Raw genomic sequence first — 4,748 nt, 5'->3', positions numbered from 1 at the left:
CCAACTGGTATCATTACCATTCCAGTAACTTAAGTACACTAATGTTAGAGTCATTTTATTTTCTCAATATCAATGTTCTTTCATTACAAACACAACGTTCAAAATAAAACAAAAACGTGTATGTTTGATGTTAGCAACCAAGAATGCAATTTCAGGCTGGCAGGAGGCACTAGAAAAAGACCCGGGCTTTTCCAGAATTTATACCTTAATCAGCTGACTTACATGGCAGCTAAAAAGCCCTGTGGGGGACTGGGGGTAGGAAATTGAACTGTCTGCATTTGGGATTCAGGTAATTCTAGTCTACTCTCACAAGCAGAGAGAACACCCAATTAACATCAGTTTTCAGTGCCCTTAGGGAAAAACCTCAACAAGAAGAAAGAAATTGATAGACTGAAGTTCACAGAAAGTTGAACAAATCTTTCAATTCTAAGTGCAATTTGATGGTTGGTTCTTGAATATCTCCCGTTTCCACTAGCTATTAAGGCTTTAGAAGTTTGGCATATGCATTTAATGTACATGTATAATACAGTTGTCCATTTTCAAGAGGCTGAAACTCCCAGTGATTATATTTTTATATTTAGCTCTTGCTAAGGATATCCTTGGGGATATAGCATTCTCTCCTTCTTAGTAGGAGAATGATAAGACCTGAATTGATTTGAGGTTCTGCCCCTCAGTAACTAAACAACTTTGACTAAGTCATTTTTCTTCTCTTGTGTTCAATTCTGTTATTTGTAAAAGAGTATATCAATCTCTTTAATTAAAAGATATTTTGAGAATTAAACAAAAGAGCACAAGGGAAGAAATCTAATTCTTAACCACTGCAGCTGCTCTCGGGAAGGCCTTACTATTGTTACGCTGTCCCTCAGGCTGATGTTTGACTGGTTGTTTATGAAACAGAGCAGCATCAACCCTAGAAGTCTCATGTCCAACAGTATCATTTACTGTGATTTTCTGGACAGTCGTGCCTGAGCCTTAATACCTCAATACTTGATTGGCACTCCAAATAATTTATTTTATCAAAATAGCTATGGGAGAAAACAATATGTATACGGTACGTGGTAAGACTCAAGAGTGGACACTACTGCTCATTTTTATTAAAATAAATTAGCACCAGAGTAAAACAATACCATGTGATTTCACAAAGTTAATAGTCCTCAGATAAGAGAGATGGGGGGAGCATTCAAATTACTTGAAATGTAAAATGGTTTCAGATGGCAACAATTTTTGTATCTTTAACACTATGTAACATAAAACATTTTTTTATTTTTTTTATGTTCATTTATTTTTGAGAGAGAGATAGAGTGCAAGCAGGAGAGGGGCAGAGAGAGAGGGAGACACAGAATCCCAAGCAGGCTCCAGACTCTGAGCTTTCAGCACAGAGCCCAACACGGGCTCAAACCCACAAACCGTGAGATCATGACCTGAGCTTAGTCGAACGCTTAACCAACGGAGCCACCCAGGTGCCCCTAACATTATTTTTAAACTACAATTTTGGTTTAAATTGTCATCATTTGGATTACTGGAGAGGTTGAAGATATTTTCATGTGTTTTATAATTCGCATTTCTTTCTTTTTAAATGTACATTCATATCCTTTGCTTATTTTTTTCTGATTAGGTGATTTTACTTTTCCCAATTTGTAAGACAATTTATATGATAGATAACAAATACAGCAAGGGATAAAAATGAAAAAAAAATTAGTAATTTTACGACTCAGTTATTTAGTAGCATTTTGGTATATTTCCTTCAAATGTTTTTAGTTTTTATTATAGGGTTAATTTTATTTTTTTAATATGAAATTTATTGTCAAATTGGTTTCCATACAACGCCCAGTGCTCATCCCAACAGGTGCCCTCATCAATGCCCATCACCCACCCTCCGCTCCCTCCAACCCCCCATCAACCCTCAGTTTATTCTCAGTTTTTAAGAGTCTCTTATGGTTTGGCTCTATCCCTCTCTAACTTTAAAGGGTTACTTTTAACCCAATATATGATAAAAAAAATCCATATCATCAACAATTCTTGAAATCAGAATTTTTATGTTGTATAGACATAATAATAGTGGATATAATTCTTACTACCATAGGCACTATTCCAAGAATTTGTTCCAAGAATTATCAACTCATTGATTTATGTGTTTAGTTAATGTATTATCTTTTTCTTCATGTTTTTTTCTGAATATCCAGAGTATTTTTAAGATTTCGAATAGTCAGATGAATATTTTCTTTTGTAGTTTCATCTTTTGGAATCTTGCTTAGGGTGGTATTATCACTCCATGATTATATGAAGTTTCATTCATATTTAATTTTTAGATGGAAAATGAGCCTTCATGTTTCAGTGATTTTTATGTGGAAGGGTGAGGTCACAGGATCCATATGAATCTGTGGGAGTTATCAGAAAAATGAACACAAGTATATGAACACAACATTTTGCATATAATTTCAAAAAATTGTAGGCCTCCCAAAGTCCATTCACAAGCTACATACAAACCCATGGAACACACAATAAAAAAAAAAAAGTCTTGTTTTTATATATATATATATATATATATATATATATATAGTCAAGAATAAAATAGTTATATAACCCAGGGAATGATACGCACTCATTAATAGTTTCTTGGTTTGTTTTATTTTATTATTTGCAATGTGTAAGAAAGATGTAGACTGCTTTATGTGTGGTGTTTGGTATTATAGAGATGAAATCTGGTATGATTGAATAGGCAGGAGTCAGAAAATCCAAATCATCCCAGTTCTGAAACTAGCTGAGTTAGGAAGATTCCTTTAATTTCCCTTTGTGTCCAAATACCAATCTGTAACGTGTGTGTGTGTGTGTGTGTGTGTGTGTGTGTGTGTCTGTGTTTATATGTAAGAGTGTATTTGACTGAGAGGCTGAAAAGTAAAATTAACAATTTCTAAGATCTTTACAATTTCTTTTTTTTTTTTTTTTTTTCAACATTTTTTATTTATTTTTGGGACAGAGAGAGACAGAGCATGAACGGGGGAGGGGCAGAGAGAGAGGGAGACACAGAATCGGAAACAGGCTCCAGGCTCCGAGCCATCAGCCCAGAGCCTGACGCGGGGCTCGAACTCACAGACCGCGAGATCGTGACCTGGCTGAAGTCGGACGCTTAACCGACTGCGCCACCCAGGCGCCCCAGGATCTTTACAATTTCTAAGAAATATATAAACCTGAACTTGTGCCATATTATACATTTTCATTGTCTTTTTACCAAGGCAAAGTTTTCATACACTGCAAAGCACAAATTTTACTGTAACATTTCATAAGATTAAAGGATAAAGATATACAGTAGTGAAATCAACACCACAGTCAAGATCTAAAAAATTTCCACCACACAGAAAACTCCTGACTCCTTCCAGTCATACCTCTCATATGCAACCATTGATTTGATTTTTATCACCAGAGATGAATTTTACTTGTCCTGAATTTTTTATAAATGAAATAAAGCAGCATGTATTCAGTTGTTTCTGTATTTGTTTCCTCCACATAAATTACATAATGTTTTTAAATTAATACAAGTTGTTTTATGAATCAGTCATTTGTTCTTTTTTTAATTGATGTATAGTATTGTACTGTATAATAGACTACAACATTTTTTTTTTTTTATGTTTAGATCATGTTCCTATTAATAGACATTTGGGTTGTTTCCAGTTTGAGGCTATAAAGAATAAAGCTGCTAAAAAAATCTTCTTGTACAAGATCTATCTGTGGATGTATGTTTTTCGTTGCTCTTGTGTTAATACTTAAGTGTGAAATTATGGGGTAACAAGATAACTTCATATTTATCTTAAGGAGAATCTGCCAAATAATTTTTAAAATGGTTGTGGACTCTTACACACTCACCAACTTGCACTAGGCTGCTTCTTATTCGTGCCAACAGTTGACATTGCAAAATTTTTGAAATTGTAACTACCACATTGAGTCATATCTTACTGCAGCTATAATTTTCATTTCCCTGACAGCTAATGATACTGAGCAATCTTTGATAGGCTTTCATCCATTCTTACGTGATTTCTTCTGTGAAGTGGCTGACGAAGAACTTTGCCCAAATACTGGATGTTGGCCATTCTTGATTCAGCGGGTTCTTTAAATATTCTAGATTAGAGTCTTGAGTCGGTTATATACACTGGGAATATTTTCACCCAAACTGTTACCTTTTCATTTTGTAACAATGACTTTTAGAGAAAAGAAGTATTTATTTTTTATGAAGTCCAGTTTGTAATTGATCGTTTCTGTTATGGTAGTGCTTTTTGCGTCCTTGCTAAGAAATCTTTGCCTGTGTGATTCACAAAGATATTTTTGTTACATTTTCTTCAGATTCTTTATAGATTTATTTTTTTCTGATGAAAGATGATCCATTTTGAATGAGTTTTTACCTGTCATATGAGGTAAAGTTTGAGTTTCATTTTTTCCCCATATACTTATCCCATTTGCCCTATACCGTTTGTTGAAAATACTTTCTTTCGGGGCGCCTGGGTGGCGCAGTCGGTTAAGCGTCCGACTTCAGCCAGGTCACGATCTCGCGGTCCGTGAGTTCGAGCCCCGCGTCAGACTCTGGGCTGATGGCTCGGAGCCTGGAGCCTGTTTCGGATTCTGTGTCTCCCTCTTTCTCTGCCCCTCCCCCGTTCATGCTCTGTCTCTCTCTGTCCCAAAAATAAATAAAAAAAAACGTTGAAAAAAAAAAATTAAAAAAAAAAAAAAAAAAGAAAGAAAATACTTTCTTTCTCCAT

Source organism: Neofelis nebulosa, chromosome 13 (genome assembly GCF_028018385.1).
Source record: "Neofelis nebulosa isolate mNeoNeb1 chromosome 13, mNeoNeb1.pri, whole genome shotgun sequence".
NCBI classification, from domain to species: domain Eukaryota; kingdom Metazoa; phylum Chordata; class Mammalia; order Carnivora; family Felidae; genus Neofelis; species Neofelis nebulosa.
Note: the sequence above shows the minus strand (reverse complement) of the source record.